Below are 19,496 nucleotides of genomic sequence, written 5' to 3'. Positions count from 1 at the left end.
ACTCCCATGGACCAAAACACCAACCATTGAGCACATATTGAGAGACCTATGGCTCCAGTTGCATATGAAGCTGAAGATAGCAGTGTCTGGCATCAATATGAGAAGAGGACTTTGGTCCAGGGAGGGCATATTTTCCTGATGTAGGGGAATGCCAAGGCAGTGGGGTGGAGAGGGTGATTAGGATCCAGTGCATCTTCCTGAAGACAAGTGGAGGAGGAGGGGGATGGGAGTGGGGATAACATTTCCAATGTAAATACAGAGAATAGCTAATAAAATAAAATAATAAAATAAAACAATAAGATGGTAATTTAAAACAGTTAACCCCTGCTACCTGGTTAGGCTCTAAACCTTTACACACTGAGCTTCACATAAGTAGTTCCTATTACAAACATGTGCATAAACTTCCAAGACAGGAAAAAAAAATGGTGATAACCTGGAAAAGAGAATGGGAGAATAAGGAAGAAGCAGAAAGAATTGGCCTGATGATCCCCTTGCCAATTGAGAAGAATACTCTGCTACTTTTGAAATATCTTAAATATTACCCCTTTCCAGGTGGGGCAACGACACTTGAGAGGCAGAAATGAGAACAGTTGGATAGAAGATGACTCTATCTGCGTCTTTACCTGATGAGATTCTAGGTATCAGTAGACAGGTTGAAGTTATCAGCCAACTAAAACATACTTCCGGCAAAGAAGAAACCCCACCCCCAGTGAACAGAAATAGGGAGGGTTCAAAAGAGGTTACCACTCCCTAAAAAATGAAGTAGAGAAAGGTGGAGTATAAAAGTGTGGCTTTTCCTTATTAGCTCCTCTGAATTTATTGGCTATTTTCTCTGTGTATTAGTTGACAAAGTGTGATAAACCACGAATGTTTTAATAGAAACTTTGGTTGTGTAGTTTAGATTCTACTTCTTTACCATAGTTATTTCCTAACCTTGATAATTCATCTTTAAATGGCTGTCTTTCATTTTCCCAATGTAATCATTAAAATAATAAGCCATTCTGTGGCTAGAACACATATTTTTAAGGGATTAAGAAACTGGAATGGAATGATTAAAATCCTCAGAGAGAAGCTGGGATCCTAATTAAGCTGTTCTGTATGCAAGCATTACTCAAACTCTAAAGCATATGCATGTTTAAAAATATTTGTAGAATTTACTGAATTAATTATAAAGTATTTCTTTTCATCAGAGAAGTAATTTTGTGTTATATTTAGCTTGTTTACACATATGTACCTTAAAAACACATGGACGAGTTATATTTAAATAGATACAAACAAGAATATTCATAATGCACAAAACACTATAGTTAGGGTGAAATTACACAAAGGTGCCTTTCAACTTGCTGGTCACGTTTTGGAGAATTCTATTCTCTCTATCTTGCTTGCAGTCTTCCTTAAATAACTTCTCTGTAATGTTCTGCAATGTAAGATAGATACATCTTCCCCAAGGTTTTCAGTTAGCCATCCCTTGTTTGATGCCTTGTGCTTCTAGGTCTTCCTAAAACACAGACAACAGATACAGTCTTCTTCTTCCTCCTCCTCCTTTTTCCCCTCCTTCTCCTCCTCTTCCTTCTCCTCTTCCTCTTCCTTTTTCTCCCCCTCCTCCTCTTCATCCTCTTCTTCTTACTTTTCCTTCTTCTTCTCCTTCTCTTCCTCCTCTTCTTTCTCTTTTTCCTCTTCCTCCTCCTCCCTACTTCTCCACTTAAAGTATGGTCTTATTCAGCTTCATACAATGATTTGTCTATATCCACTACTCACTGTGGTTGACAAAATCCTCTGCTTCAAAGCCCTAAGAAGCCACACCAAACTTTATCAATAGCTCTGATCCTTCTTCTTTGTAGGGACAACTCTATCGTTTTCCATTAAACCCATTCAGACTATAATTTCCTGTCACTGAAACTCTGCTCAGTATTCTTCCCAGAGTAACTAGAAAAGTTCTGAAAAAAAAAATTGGCCCATAGGATATTCCCATTGACTTTAAATGCTATGATAGGTTTCCAGGAATTGTACAGCCAGGTTCACAGCCAAGAAAATAGCCCTAACCTACCTTACAATTAGCCTCTATTTTTGTGTAATTGTCTTCTGATATAGCTACTTCTTTGATTTTGATTCAGGTTATGAATCTGTTTTGTTTTTTCAGTAAATATTTTCAAATATATATAGTGTTTACCTCCTTGTTCAAAATGTCAGATAAACCAATATATAACTGTGAGTCCAAAATTTGTAAAAAAGAACTACATATGGTTTTAAAATGTTGCAAGGTAAGCCCACCAGAGAGACCATCACACAGACACCCTTACAGCTAAAAAGAAAGTCTTTTGCTGCCAGAGAATGCATGAGAATTTCGCCCAAATCATGCAGCCCTAAGCTTTCTAGCCCTATGTCTTTTGTGCACAAAAAAAAAAAAGAAAAAGAAAAAGAAAAAAAAAAAACCAAACATGTTCAAGTTGTCACAGTTCAGTTAACAAGAGGCAAAACAACAGAAGCCAAAAGGCAAGGTTAGTGTGTTTTCCTCTTCAAGTTACTTCTTGATTAAAGCTTCAATTCTGCCATCTGTATAGTATCCACTTACCTCTCGGTGGCCTTCTGTATTCTTAGTATGCAAACAGTGAACAAAAGACATCACATTGCTCTTACTCCAAAGCCCACCCACCTTCCACATGTTCATTTCCCTGCTCAGAGAACATAAGTAAAAACCAATTGTCCTGGATAAACAGATGATACTGTCTCCAAACTCAAATCTATTATTCACAGAAAGCTGTCCTTCCAGTGAACCCATGCCTTCCAATTCCAGGAGAAGTCTATGGCACATTCCATCCTAGAGGTCATTTTAATATAACTTCCATTTTCAACCACTGTCATAGTTAGGATTTATATTGCTGTAACAAAATACCAAACACAAGTTGGATAGGAAAGGTTTTAATCAACTTTCATTTCCAGATCAAAGTCCATCATTAGAGAAAGTTAGGACAGAAACTCAAGCAGGACTAGAACCTGGAAGCGGAAGCTAATGCAGAAGCCATAGAGGGATGATGCTATTTTCTGGCTTGTTTTCCATGCCTTGTTCACCCTGCTTTCAGGACCAGGAGCCCAAGAATGGCACTAACCACCATAGGCTAGCTAGGTCACTCACCCCTTGATCACTAATTGAGAAAATGCCTTACAACTAGATCTCATGAAGGCATTTTTCTCAACTGGCGTTTTCTCCTCTCTGATGATTCAAGTTGAAATACAAACCCAGCCAGTGCAATAGTCCTTTTCCCTTTGTCCTATGAAGATTTATTTCCTTAACCAATTTTCTCAAGATAAGCAACATCACGAATATGCTCACAGCTAGACCTGAGGAGTCTGAAGAGAAAGAGGTCTGTGATCAAGGAGGAGTTTGGATGGGAGGCAGAATACATGGAAAGGTCTGAACTTGGTCCATTCCACTTCAAAACTTGACTTGTACCCTTACCTGTTAAAGATTAGCCTGAATCATACTTTCAGTTAGAAAATGATGAAATCTTTTGTCCATCTTCCAGTTGTCCGAAATCTCCTGGAATCTCTCCTTTGTCATTCAGGAATCATATAACAGTCTTTCTCACCATGCAAGGAGCTGAGACAAGTCTGTATTTTCCAGGATAAGAGACCACTCCATTCTTATTGCTTTGTTTATATTAGCTTGGGGAAATCTGGTTTGAGTGAAGATAGCAAGCAATCAAACAATTGTTAAACTTGGCCTATCTATAAACCCTAAATGAAAAACACAGCTAGCTCCAGCTGCAGGTTGCTCTCTGTGCTGCTCTGAACTTCAACAGTGGGAGTTCTTTACTATTTGTACCCAGTGATTGGCATTTATGAAACTACCGTCCAAGTGTAAAACTATCACCAGTGTCCACATTTCTCATCTATGTCTCTGAAGGAACAAGAGTAAAAAACACACTCATGAATGCCACAGACCAAGGATGTACAATTAAATTGGAGGGAAGATATTTTTAAAGAATATTTGGTAGGACTTACTGGGCCATGGATGATAGTACATAAAACACAGGAGACAAGCAAAAGGAAACCTACGATGAGTATAAAAAGTTGATGGTGTATATCTTGCACTTGTCTCCTGGTCACTTGTACAGATTGCTTAAAGTTATGAAATATATTCGGGACACCTGGAAAGTATTGCTCACTGCATAGTTTAAAGTATCATTGCAGTTAATATAAATCTATTGATATGTTAACTGACAGGTTTTCCTTATGAAGTTATAAAATGTTACTGTATTCATCCATTGTAGATAACTGCTAACAAGGGCAGTTGATTCAAGTATATATGTGTAAGATTTTTGAAAGTTAACTTTGTGAACTTGTGTCAAAGAGAGAAATACATAGGGGTGTGTGCATGGAGGTCAGAACTTATAATCGAGTGTCTTCCTAATCAATCCCCACCAGATTTTTTGAAATAAGGTCTCTCACTTAACCTGAAGCTTGCCAGTTATTTGGATATACTGGCTGACCAGAAGCCCTGGGTTTGCCTTTGTTCCCCCACCCCACCCCGATGATGGGATTACAGGTACCTGATGATGCCCCTGGCTTTGGTACATGGCTTATGGGGAGCAAACTCAAGTCCTTATTCTTGCTTAGCAATAGATTTCACATAGTCCCATTTCTTTATGTGCATGGGTGTGTGCATGAAGGCATGCACCTTAGCAATTGGGCCATTTCCACAACCATTAACCTTTCTTTTAAAGCTAGGAAACCTAGCTCTCCAGAGCTGACAATTTCATGTTCCATCTGTCACTGGAGATTAGTGGTTGTTACCCCTTGATGGGCTATGTGTACCTCTACACAGCTATTCCTAGCTTCTGTCACTGTTTTCCACTTCTCAATACTTGATCTTGCTACCCTTATTGGAACATCTGTGTCCTAGGGAAGACAGAATGACAGGAAGCATTGTTAGAAGGAGAAACAATTGAACTTCAAGAAGGAGCTTGCCACAGCACAACACAGTTCAAAGCCTGGACAGGGAGATATAGGTTCTGGAAAGAAGAACAATGTTTTTATTCATTCATTCACCCACCACTGTATTCGTTGCATTCCTGGTTTATTTATTCTCTGTTCCACCAAATGTATCCTAGTAATCTGTTCTGTGGGACCTTGGAAGTGGCCAATGAGAATTCAGAGCGCTTATATAAAAATGGAGTGTGTTTTGAAACAGCTTTCAATGCACTAGTCAAATTAACCCATTTGAGATTCTTAACTGCACATTAGTAAACTGTTGCGAAGGTGTCTATGAAGTCAAAGAAGGTTGGAGTCCAAGGAAGACTCAGTCAGAGGGACTAGAGAGGATTTTCTAAGAGGCTACTTATGTCAGTCTAAGAGACTGACAAATGAGTCATGTCAACACAGAGAAGGGAGAAGATTCTAGGAAGAGCAAGAATTGTACTTGAAAATTAGTCTGAGACACTAACTGAGAATCAGCAGTGCAGAGATGAAGAACTCTGAAAGAGGCACATGGAAGACTGGGATTGAAGGAGGAGTATCAAGAGGATTCTGGCTTGCCTGGTCCTGCAGTCTTGAGGAAGGTAGTATGTATAGTTTTCACCTACAAGCCATGGGAGCTCATTGATAGCTTTGTAGCAGCTAGCAAGATTATTGGATACATTTTAATCTTTTTTTCTCAGCCTAGTCAGTAGAGAAAGCACAATCAATAGATAAGGACAGGTAGGAGACAGTACAGGGTAAAGTCAGGGTATCTTGTTTTCAAGCAGGGAAGCTTTGTGGGAAATTAATCAGAGTATGGGAAAGGAGGCATCTGTTATGGTTTAAATGTGATACACCTTCAGGTTTGTACATTTGAACACTCAGCCTCCAGATAATGGTGCTGTTTTAGACTGTAGAGGTTTCTTGTCCTGCTGTTGTGATAAAAATACCTTGTTAAAAGCAACTTAAGGAAGGAAGGGTTTATTTTGGCTCACAAGTCAAGAGTTCAGTCCATAATGGTAGAGAAATCAGAGTGGTAAGAGTTTGAGATAGTTGGTCACACCGTATCTGCAGTCATGAATCAGAGAAAAATAATGCAGTATTTAGCTCATGTCCTCCTGTTTTCTTCCGTCCAGAACTTTAACCCAAGGAAAGCTGGGTGCTAATCACAATTAAGATGAGTCTTTCCACTTTAATTAATCTAACTATTATAATCCTTCACAAACTTGTCTAGAAAGTACTATAAATAGATAATCCCTCACTGGTGTGCCCAAGGGCTTGTCTCCTAGGTGATGCTAGATCCTGTCAAGTTGATATTCAATATTAACCATAATTGAGACTTATGGAACTTTTGTGACTTAAGACCATTTAGCTGGCTGACAATGTCTGCTGTCTGCAGTCTATCCCAGCTCTGCTATAACTCAGGTCACTGATGTGTGAACAAGTTATACACAAGTCATTGATACCCAAGCAGTCATACCTTCTCTGACATAATGAACTATTCTCTCTAAGCTGTGAAGAAAAAGGAATATTTCTTTACCCCTTACATTGATTTGTCAGTGAATTACCATAGCAGCAAAAAAAGTAATATGCCAGTCATCAGAATACGGAGAACAATTAGCAAGGTTGGATAATAATAAGTCATGGTGTATAGAAGAACATGCAAAAATAATATATAAAGAGGAATATAAGTGATTAAAATGTGAAAATACTGTGAACTCCTTAAGAAACCAAGGCATATATGAGATGAATAGGGGTGCCAGTGGAAGCTAGAATATCCCCATAGAATAAAGAACACAGTAGTCGATATTAGCTCCTACTCTAGCTGAGAGTCTTTTTGTATGACTCTAACTCAGAAAGAAATCACCTAGGAATGCTGGCTCACCCAGAAATCTCAGAGCAACAACCTGCAGTACCAAAGAGAACCTAACAGCATCTGCAACGGCGTTAATATTTCCAGGTCCATAGCTAAAAACAAGATGCGAATAGGGAGAGCTCTGCAGAGGCCCTATTAACACTGGTAATCACACGCTTTAGATGCTTCAAACCATCCGCAAGGAGCAGAAAGGAAATTATAAAGCTGAATTAAAGATATCTCGGGAGAGAAATGAAAATAATGAAATCTATGTTGAGTATGAACCAAAACCAATTAACTCTGCAACAGTGTAGCAGATGATAAATTCTACTAATGTGGTTTAAAACAGAAAGGAGAAAAACACTAAAGTTATTCCTTAGCACTTAAAGAGATCATGGGGAAAATAAGTTGTCTTATTTATGCTCTGTCAGATTGTAATCTGATATTGGTGACAAAGAGACTCATATTTATGTTCCTGTTCTGTTTTAGACTGTAGAGGTTTCTTGTCCTGCTGTTGTGATAAAAATACCTTGTTAAAAGCAACTTGCAGCGAGCCTCCACCACCGAGCTCTCAGACCCCTCCAAGTTTCTATGACACTTCCCAATATTAGCCTATCACAAGTGAGAAGTAGAAATCATTAACTTTTATTACCACTCTTACTTGCTTAATGGGGTCATTTATTTCCACTTTTTGTATACATTTTCCTGATCTCACTATCAAATGCTTGGGCAAAGCCTATGTATACGATGAGACTGCCCAGGATAGATCGACATCCTATTAGATGCAGTGGTTTTCAACCTGTGGGCCATGATCCCTGTGGGGATAGAATGACACTTTCACAGGGGTCATCTAAGACCATCAGAAGACACAGTACTATATAAGCAACAACAAAGAACAGAGAAATTCTGCAAGCCATAATATTTTCTACTAATCCTCCCCTGATGACAATGTCCTGTACAACTCTAGCACGATGCCCAAAGCAAGAACATGATTCTCGGGTACTCTACAGAGATCATGCAGTTTCAGCCAGCACTGCATGTCCTTCTATGTACACACACTTTGGTACGTTTCCATGTGTCTAAGGTACAAGACCCAGAAGCATTTTCCCCAAGATTCCATAGTGCTGCTTCAACAGTTAGGGCCACAGCCACACCCACTTTCACCCTCAATCCCTGGTAAACACCAATCTGTTCTCTACACCTTCACTTTTGTCAAAAAAAGGGGAGGGAGTCATGTTGCCTGTGGCCCTCTAACATTGACTTCTTTCATTCTACATTCTTCCTGGGGATCTTCCCACATTGTCACATGTACCAGTAAGTTTTCTTCCTATGCCTAAGCAGAATGTCATGGCAATATGGATCCTAAGCCATTCACTCCTCACAAAGAAACCATAGTTGCCTCCTGTGGGAAGACACATTTTTATTTCTCTGAACTGAATGCCCAAGAGAGCAATCAGGAAATGATTTTAAAAGACAGAACCTTTAATCACCTCCCACATCCCAAAGCCCCCACTTCTCTACTCTCGGCCTCCAACATTCTTGGGCTTCAAAAGGCAATGCCCTCCCTCGTTGTTGTCTCTAATCTCTACCAGATGCTACTTCTAAACCTTGGCTGAACTGAGTGGGGCAGTACTTTTCTGGTTTTTTACCTTGTATAATGAATGTTTATCCAACCTGCTGCCTAGGACAAGCTGCCCAGAGAACAATGATTATATCTATGTTGCAAGGAAAACCTCGGGCACAAGTAAGGGTCACTCAGTAGCTAAACGCAACATCTGCACTCTGATTCATGCTTCACAAGCAATCGAATACTTTATCAATTTGCAATCAGGAAAGGTAATCTTTCAGGGACTCCTTGGAAACACTAACATTTGAAATTTCAACATGGCAGGTACCTAGAAACATATTGCTTCTTAGTACTGCACTGTTCCATGTCAGCTAAATTATATTTATGATAGAAGTAGGCAAGGCCTGAGATGTGATTTAATTATTGAATGTTAATGAATTTGTTATGTATGAGTTATCAGATTTATTTATTCCTCAGAGACAGAAAAGAAAAATCCCAAGGGAAACAAATTCAACAGGCCAGAGAGGAAGAAAAATATGCACTTCCTGTAGCATACAATCCCCCCTTGATTTATATAAGACTCCCTTTCTCCGTCCTTGTTTTATTAAATAGTTGTTTCTGAACATAACACATGTTGCATACCCAGCAGGGTCCTTGCATGAAGAATCTGAACCTTCTAGATTCAGATTCATCATCAGTGTTTAACATGAGAATAGATAAAAACACAGATTTTCTTATTTCTTTTTATATGTGCAGATCCCATACTAAACACCTATGACTCACTGGAGGGAAGAAGTTAGACTAAAAATCCCATCCTGCAGATTGGGAAAAAAATGCAATGTAATAAGTCCAGTTATGTGGTAGCAGCATCACAGAGTGAAAAGGCCCTCAGCCTTGAGTTGAGCTACTGAGATGCTTTGATTGACCACTGAGAGATGAGGAGTAGCCATTTGAATAGAGAATGATGGAGTAGGTCAGAGAAGCGTGTTAGGTGGAGACCATAGAGTACATTGTCAGCAATGTGGCTTTTTCAGCCACTGGGAATGGTATGAGGTAGAAGTAGCCACTGCTCTTGAGCGTGAGAAATTCTGTGAAATAAAGTTGAAGAACAAGTGAGATCCAGGGCTTGGATGGTCAGTCAGGAGGGGCTGGGAGCTCTTTCAGTACCTTTAACCCTGAGCACTGATAATTATGATTGGTTTTCTTGGTTGGTTGCTTAATTTATTGTTTTGTTTTTTTCTGCGATAAATGCTTGGGGATTTGAAAAAATGAAACATATATTTACTGAGAAAAATGCAAATAAGACAAAATATTGCTAGACTGTCAATTAAAATTAAGAGTTAAATATAGAACTCGTGATCCCTTAGACAAACACTTTCAAGGCAAAGGTCCTCAGGACTCCCCTTCATGCTAAATTCTCCACTCATGTAATGCCCCCTGTATATAACCATCTCTAAACCCCATATTATGTCTTATCTGATGCCCTATTCCCCTCATCCTACAACAAAGGTCTCTCCATCACTCAGAAACAAATCGCTCTTTATAGAGCATCCCAAAGCACTTGATGTGTTGCTGGGTTTTTTTTTTTTTTTTTTTTTTTTACTTGACTTTATACATCTATCTTCATGTTAGAGTGGGGACCTTAAAGAACTCTCTCTCTCTCCCTCCCTCCCTCCCTCCCTCCCTCCCTCCCTCCCTCCCTCCCTCTCTCTCTCTCTCTCTCTCTCTCTCTCTCTCTCTCCCTCCCTCCCTCCCTCTTTCCCCTTCTCTCTCTGTAAGTGTGTGTGTGTGTGGTCAGTTTTAGCTCTTTGTTCATTCATTGAATGAGTACATATTAAGAACTATTCATTGCACAGCAACAAACTTAAGAGATGTGTCTGTGATTAAGGAAGTCCACCTCTCTCAGCCTCTTGGAGTCCATATTATAAAAAGCAAGATGGGAACTGGACACCTTCATTTCTTGATTCCTAAAAGGAGGGGTTCTGAGCTCTCCAATTCTGCAGAGAATGAGTTTTATAAAGAGATTAGAGTCTATTGACCAGTATTGCATTTCATCTAAACAAGGCCATCTAAAATCTACCTTAGTCTCTGTTATAAAAGACAAAGTCATTCCTCCCCACTCCTGACTTTCCTGGATGCTCAACCATGCTGATGAAATACTGTCTCCAATGTACCTCTCTAGCTTGCTAGATCTGGAGTTATAGTTGGCAGTGGGAAATAGTAGCATACATTTCTCTGGCAGCAGACCCCTTTCCTTCTAAACTTCAGAATCTAATAAATAAATAAATAAATAAATAAATAAATAAATAAATAAATAGGGTTTGAAAATATATGTGGGCTCCCCCACATACAGTTTCCTTGGGGTCATCCATGTCATTTTGGAGTGTCAGAATGAATGGCTACTCAGTGTTCATGAGTTAGGAAGTAGGGACCTCAGGTAAGTTCAGGGGCCAGCCCACTAATCTCTTGTTCCTAACTATACGAAATTTTCAAAGAGCTCACTGTCATTCTCTGCATCTGTGTGTTATAAAGAGTCCATTTAATCTTCCTGATAAGTTTATCTCCGTTTTAGACTCCTACTTTGACTGTTTCAGAGATAGTCTCTTCACTCTGGTATCCTAGGTTTTTTTTTATCTGAACATTCCCCACACTAATGGGATGATCTTTTCCTACAGCCCTCAATACCAGCTGCCTTTACCTTTATGAAACAGGAGGTCATTTGGAATAGTCTCATCCAAAACTAATCTCCTCCAAGCTGAACTGTGTTCTGGATGTATTTTAAAGGACGTAACAAAGTTATTTTCTGTTTAAGATGTACCCCATTTGTATCCTATGTAATTTCCAAATTTCCCTAGACCAGTACTTCCTAAATAGGCTTGCTAGTAAGGATCACATAGAATGCTTGGAGACAGAGTGTCGGATGCTCTCCCTTCAGAATTTAGTTTCCTGCTCTGGGTAGGGAGAAAACATTTAGAGTGATTTCCAGTTCTCAGGGGGATCTCTTCACCTTCAGTTAGGGGAGCATTAGCTCAACCCCCACACATAACAGGCACTGGATTCACTTTTGCAATTAGAAGAGGACTGAAGAATCTCTATCATGAGTTTCAGGCCCTCAAGAGAAGAAAAGTTTTAGAAATGTTTCACTTCTTTGTATTTAGGGAAAACTCTACACTGTGGTTGCAGTTTCTTCCACTTGCAGGATCAATGGCCTGGGCTGGATGCAAACATTTCCTATATAGCTGCTGGATCATCTGGAGCAAGCCCCAGTGGTTAAATTTCCCTAGTCTATAAGCAAAAATAAACAATGGTCTGTAAGTGTGCTACACACTGAACATGGCATTTATATGACAGTCCCCACCCCAAGGTTCAAGAACCATCATGGACAGGATGTACCAATCTAGGACTAGGGAGATGGGATGTGAAATGCTGGGTTCTGGCCATGACACAGCCACTGCAGTCATGAGCTCATGACAGCTGCAGTTGTCTGCACTGCCCTTACACAAGACTAGGCCTGTCAACAGTCAGTCATAGATGGAAAAACTGTCCTGTGCCTTCCTGTTGAATTATTGCCTAATAGATGCTGGGGGAGGGGGAGTCTTTGGCTTCAGTTGTCTATCCACTGGGGAGCTCATCAGCCTGCAACCAACAATTCCACATCCACAGCCATGTGGACACTGTTGGTTAAGCTCAGAGGCTCCCAAAACAAAACTTTAAAAAAAAACCAAAAGCATGAAAAAGGGACTTTCAGGAAGAAGGATTGACAAGGATATGGGAGAAGGACAAGAGACAGTTGGATGAGATTATTAGAATGCATTTCATAAATATATAAAATTGTCATAGGACAAGTCTCATTAACAAAAATTTTAAAATACTACACACACCAGAATGCAAATACAGAGTGTATTTTACAGAGTTAGGAGAGAAACATGTAGGGAGAATAAAAAAGGCCTCTGCGAGGAAGTGATGTCCAAGTTGGTCTATGGATCCCCTGAGTCTGCTTCCTCATTTTACACAATGAGAACCCAAACTTCTATTGCTGTTCACCCCTGTGTAAATAAAACAAGCTGCTCTAATGGATCATTGGCTCTAACCAAGTGCTTACATTTTGGCAAATGTTAGAGTCACAACACAAAAGGCATTAGGAAAAGACTGAGAGCCTCTCCCAGCCTAAAAAAGCTGGAAGCAGCCATCATAAATGTACCTTAACCTGTTAGTCTAAATATAAGCATACTGCGTTGCAGTACCAGCTCCCCAGGAAATAGTTCCTCCTTGTGGCTTCCATTTTTTTCCACACTACTTCAGAGCTGGAATGGCCTCCTCTGCCTTCTGTAACATGTCTCATCCTGTATCCAGTGCTTAGTTGAATGAGAACAGCTGCCTTTTATTTAACTTGAATTGACACACACAGGGGTCTTTATTTTGTAAGGCACACAGAATCACGGATCAAATCAAGAACCTAATGTGGAGGTTAGATTCCTCTCGTTTAATTACCTTTAATTACCCTGGCTTTATATTCTATGGTGGAGGAAATCTGGAGTCTGAAGCCCTCTTACCGGCCTAATCAGCAGCAGCTAATGAAGATTTAAAATGAAAGCTTCCTGCTTTACTCTCCTGAAATAGAGGTACCAGGTCATTTTTCTAGCTGATAGCTAATTTATTAAGAAAAATTATTTAATGGAATTAAAATTCTTCCTTCAATGAAGCATAGCCTGTAAATCAAAGTCAGGGCAATAAATCATCTTAAAGTTTTTAGAACATGAAAAGAAAAATAAAACCTATAAAATTGAAACTCTGATTACAAAAAGGAAAAGCTGGCTTTCAGTATAATGAGAAAGATTGCTTGTTAAATTTAAACATTTGATATGGGTAAGGAATTTTAGTTTGGGGTATTTGGTCTTGTCTGCTTTATTTGTTGATTTTAGTTTTTATGGTGTCTTCAAACTTGTTCGACATTCTTAAGAGAAAAATACATTTAATGCATTTTTACATGAGAATTGTGCTGTATTGAACTGGTTAGAAAGTGAACACAGTAGAGGGTGAGCCAGAGGCAAAGCTCATTATTATGGGACATTAAACAGGAGCCCACACAGTCCAGCTTTTAAATTGCTGAATAGGAAACCTGGAATGCACGTGTGGTCTTCAAACAGAGAGATGGACACTTTTAATTAGTTCCTGAAATCATATTTCGTAAATTCCCCATAATGATCTAGATTTAAGGACTGTGGAGTGAAAGGGGGGATGGCACAGCAGGTAAAGACACTTGCCATCAATCCCAACAAGCTACATTTAATCCCGGGAACTCACAAGGTGGGAGGGAAAAACTAACTCCTCTAAGTTGTCCTCGGACCTCCACTGCTTTGCATTGGCATTCTGACAGCCATGCTCAGAAACACAAACACATAACGAAATAATTAAATCCAGATTCATAGCTTTATTACTTTTTTTCAAAAGAAGGAACACCGACCCACACCATCATGTCAGACTGGAGCTGTATGACAGCCACACATTTCAGGAGGGACATGCGATTTGTCCAAATGCCATCTGCCTATTCATCCTGGATCATCCTTTCTGCCTTAAAGGCAACCAGAATTGGGTTAGCACTATCCTAACACAGACAGAAAGGGAGGTTTATTCAAGGAAACCAAGAGAAATTAGCATGGTGGCTCCTAATGCTAAGCATCAGCATCAGAGTGGCATAGAACAAAAAGCATTTGTTTTCCTCCAAGGTCTGGAAGTCAGCTGGGTTTCTCTGGGGATGAGCAGACTTTGCATGATTCATGCTCCTCCCAGTACCAAGAGATTCTCCCAGTGGGTTCTTCTGATGGCCAGAGCTAGAAATGAAAAGTAGCAAGGGCAAGACCCACCCTACCTGATACCTGTGGTAATCGCTAGAACACCATCATATTCAAGTGCATAAAACAGGTTCATGGCTGAACCAATCAAGGAGTCCTTTATGTTTCTGACAGCATGGAAATCTAAGTATGAGTTAAATTATCATAACCCATAATGCATATTGATACAAAATTTTAACCCCAGCACTTGGTAGGCTGGTGCAAGGAGATTATGAGTTTTGGGTAAGCCTAGACTATATACTAAGATGTTATCTCAAAACGAAACAAAATACAAATACAAAAATTAGTAACTATATTTAGCATTATAGATATATGTAATCTCTCACTACAACTCTCCAGTCATGGCTAACTTCATCATATTTAATTTCTGCCCCATCTGTTTTGAAGGTAATGTGTCTAATTTTAGCTCATAGCACTCTTGTGCACAACAAACCAATACCAGAGCCATGAGAAGAACTGTATTTGCTTGCCCAAGCCAGTACATGTTTGCTTCACAGTTCGATGATATAGTCCAGTGTGTGTTAAGTAAGTAACTCCAAATAGCTTCATCAGAAGAACTTCAGATTTTTAAATAACTGCATGTAAATTTGGAAAATATAGGATAGATAGGTAGATAAATGATAGATAGATAGATAAATGATAGATAGATAGATAGATAGATAGATAGATAGATAGATGATAGGTAGATAGATGATAAATAGATAGATAGTGGATAGATAGATAGATAGATAGATAGATAGTAGATAGATATGATTATTAGACTGGTTGATCTTTTGTGTGTGTCTGAATACATGTTAAGAGCTATATTAAACTTGAATGGCAATAGAGAAGTGTGCTACAAATCACACCTTGGATATATTTTTGAGTTCTCATAGCAATTGATTCCTTAAAAATTCTCAGTCTGATTTTTCTGTATATAATAACATGGAATAGGGCAATAGAGACGACCATTAACAGAAGTGAAGGTGTTCGGTGACTCCAACAGCGTAAGTGAGCTTTAGGTTAGAGAATCTCAATGGAATTTTATTTACTCACAGAACTATACTTTTCCTACTTCTGAAATTAAATGGTTTAAAAAAACCACTGTACTCAAAAAAGCTAATAAACCATTACATCTAAAGTGAATTGATAAGAGGGAAACAAAGCTGAGCAAATCACTAACTACGTGTTCATTTGGACTTTTGCCCAGAAGTGACTATTAAGGATTCCTGATTCCTTACCACATGGAAGCTCCAGCCAAACAAACAGAAGCTCCTGTTCTTCAGAAGCAAGAGTCTTCTCAGAGCTTGGCCGCCTCTCCCTGCCTGCAGAACTGAGTGGCCTGCCCTCTCTGACCACTGGTCTGCCTGACCTCCTTGCTCACATATGTTTGAGAAGTACACTGCATGCAGAACTGAAAGATCCTTCCAACTGTTTCCCCAGCCAACAGCTGACCTCAAAACTCAGTTTCCAGTGTCTTCTCAGGAATGGGCCCTGGTAGTGTTAGCTTCCCAGTGCATCATGCACTTTCCTCCTAGAACTTTGCAAAAGTGTTGCGATCGTCTCATATGGAACAGTGAAGAAGCAATCATGAAAACTGGAAGCCTTGGTGTCATACAAGTTCTACAGAGCCAAAGCTCTCAGAGGCAACAACACACTTTGAGCCTTCACAATACTGTAGCTATAGAAATGGCTTGGTTACTAAAGTGCCTTGCACAGCATGAAAGCCTGAGTTTAGATCCTTTAGTAGAATGCTATGGCTTGTATCTGTACCTCTAGTACAGGGTGGGGAGAATCAAGTAGATCACCAGAGAGTGATCAACTAGGCCAGCCATCCTAGTTGATTTAATCCTAGCTGAATTCAGCATTCACAGCTGAATTCAACAAGAGACCCTGTCTTAAAGGATAACACGGAGAGTAACAGAAGACCCTCTGGCCTCTACATACATAGGTACACTCATATAAATGTACCTGGACATACATACATATACCTGCACACTCACAGATGAAAATTAGAAGTTCACGATATATATACCAAATGATCCATGGAGATGTGACCCCCCCCCACACACACACACACATACACCAGGCTTCAAATCCATTTGTTCCTTTTAGAAAAATCTCTCCTCAGGGTTGTTTTCTTGTAAGTTGAGAAACTATGGGGAAGAAAAGATAAATGGGAATCTCTGTCTCTGTCTCAGTCTCTGTCTCTGTCTCTGTCTCTGTCTCTCTCTCTCTCTCTCTCTCTCTCTCTCTGTGTGTGTGTGTGTGTGTGTGTGTGTGTGTGTGTGTGTGTGTGTGTGTGTCCTATACTCCTTTTACATCCTGAGCACATAATATACTTTGTACAATAGGATAAATACTTGTTGATAGCTTTGCTAGTTCAAATCTTTCCTTGTAGCCACCACTTGGACTACACCTTGATGGCCCCTGCTGCATGTCCTGTGAGTAGTTCATGATAGCCATGAGCCTTCCTCAAGGGAAGTAAAGTTAGTAGGAGGCAGAGAAGTCAGCTAATTATGTGATATCAAAGAATTTTACATGCCATACGAACCCCCATATGAACCAGCAGGAATGAAAGTCAGCATTGGAGACCATTCACCTTCAGATGTAATGTTCATTAATTTACTATCACGTAAACCACACAGTTACCCTAAAAGCAAATTAAGCTTTTCCTTTTTGTAAATATGATATGGGAAGAACTTTGACACTAAACAACACAACGCCTTTCTTTGAGGTGAGAGTAAGCAGCAGAGTTTCTGATATAGTTTGACATGGGACACAACATAAAAAGAATTTAGTCCATTGAAAACCCATTCCTCAAATAGTTTAATCTCAACTCCTTTTAAGTCATCCTTGTGAATCCCATAAAGACACGCAAGGAATAAATTTAATGCTATATTCCATGGCCCACTTGTAATGTGGCTAGTCTGCTTCTTGCTAAACATATTTCAAAGATGTTTGGGGAGGCAGAAAAACTGCTAGACCATATTTTTCTGCAAAAAAAAAAATTGTTAGGACAAACTGACTGTTACTAAGGAACACAGACTCTAAGAGCAGGATAAATTTCCAGTGTCTTAGTCTCAGATAATTCCATAGGCTGTGCCAAGAAATATAAAATCTAGCTTCCTCATCTGAGAGAAAGAGAGGAGAAGCTGAAAATGTATGAGTGGCTCAGTGGGTCAGGAAAGGCTTCACACACACACACACACACACACACACACACACACACACACACTATGCTTCAGATTCTAGTGGTTCTGCAGCTCTGGAGGGTGCACAGAGACAACTGGCAACCCACCTTCTCCTGGTAGAGTTGCTGGCTGGCACTCACCACTGCCTTTTCCTAATTTCTTTCCCATTAAAGGATTTTAAAGGGACTCCTAAAACAAAGTAACAAAATACAAAGTTCTCTGAGTTTAATTTTTTTTTCCCTAGTGTTTGCTCTGTTGGCTATAAAATCTAACTGGAGCTGCCATACCTGCTGGAGTTGTTTGGGGGCGCTTTGTGTGCTTCTTTGCATCATCCATCACATGAAAGTTGTAAGCAGGCTTGTTAACAAGAATGAGGCATACTGTTGTACCATCTCCCTTTGTAATCATTTCCTCTCAATTGTCAGCCAACTCAACGATTGCTTCTAACCAAACAATGAAGACTATGAAATATTGTTCCCATGATTATGCAACACAAGTTTGTGCTGTAGTTGAAGAGGATGCCCCACAGGTACATATGTAAAAGGTTGGTCTCTAGAGTTCTGGAACTAGGAGATAGATGCAACATACATTGAGGTGGTAGAGCCTAGTGAGAGTTCTTATATCATCATGGGTATTTGAGTACATTTGTATGTTGTGTCATCTTATATCTATGCATCATCAATGTATCTACATATCTATATATGTATGTATGTATGTATGTATCTATCTATCTATCTATCTATCTATCTATCTATCTATCTATCTATCCATCCTACTTTCAACCTGTCATAATGTACAAGTCTCAATATAGGTCCAAATACTTAAGCATTCCTTTGTAGATGTTATTCTCTAGAACTATAAGCCAAGATAAGTTTCTTTTTACTTCATAGGCAGCCAAGGTCATATATTTAGGTATAATGATGTAATGCTACTACTATAACTAGAAAGTTCTACCTTGACAGCAGGCTGTCTGTCTCTCTGTATAGTCTCTATTACTAAGCAAACACTGTTTTAGCTGTTCATGAGTCAAGGAACTTAGGATGTTTTTGAACAAATAATGGCCAAGGAGCTGACATCATTCATCTAATACCCTTCAGGAAACTAGATCCTACCAACACCACAGAGCTTAGCAACAGCTCCTGCAACCACAGGTTTCAGATAAGCCCCCAGTCCTTAACAACGCCCTACTGAAGCTCTGTCAGAGGCCCTGAATCTGAAACACAAAGTAAGGCTGGATTATTGACACACAGACACCGTGACATAATCAACATGTGTTATTTAAATCAGGTCTCTTTGATGAGAAATTTGTTATAAAATAATACATACCCAATATACCAAGCATCAGCTTCCTCTTAAACCTTTACTTTCTTTTTCTCTAATACTTCTGAGAACAAAAATAAAGGTTATCTAATTATATAATGTATTAAACAATAAAGATGCTTTTATAAGATAAAAACATTTTAAAACCTTAAAGTAGATGTAGGCAATAATAATAATTTACTATAAAATATCAGTGTGCTCCCTGAATGGGTTGATGATTTCAAAGAATATTTTGTCCTTTCAAAGATATGTAATGCCCAGTTGGAGTCCTGTCTAATGTGAAGAGGAATGGAATCAACAGTGCATTATGGGTCTGTTGTACTCCAAACTGAAGTTTTCCAAGTCAAGTGCTCTTTGAGAGCTACGAGACAGGGAGCTAACCCTTATCTAAGGACTAACAAATGAATATCCTATGCTAGGGGAACCTCTACCTGACTCTGGTGCATAGCTAATAAAACACTTGCTTCATCTGTGGCCAATAGGTACCTTCCTCTTCCTAACAATGGGATAGAGTATTATGTGATGTAAAGGAATGTGAAATACTATTCCAAATTGTGTCCCACACAAAGGGAAAGAATGGATACATTTTACTCTGTGTCTCTTCCCTTCTTTCCTTGTCTATTAGGTGGTGTCTTGCTTAGGGTTTATTGCTGTGAAGACACACCATGATCCCAGCAACTCTTATAAAGGAAAACACTTAATTGAGACTGGTTTATAAATCAGAGATTTAGTCATTATTATCATGGTGGAAAGCACAGTGGTTTGCAGGCAGA

The sequence above is a fragment of the Micromys minutus genome (genome assembly GCF_963924665.1).
Source record: "Micromys minutus genome assembly, chromosome: 19".
Taxonomy (NCBI): domain Eukaryota; kingdom Metazoa; phylum Chordata; class Mammalia; order Rodentia; family Muridae; genus Micromys; species Micromys minutus.
Note: the sequence above shows the minus strand (reverse complement) of the source record.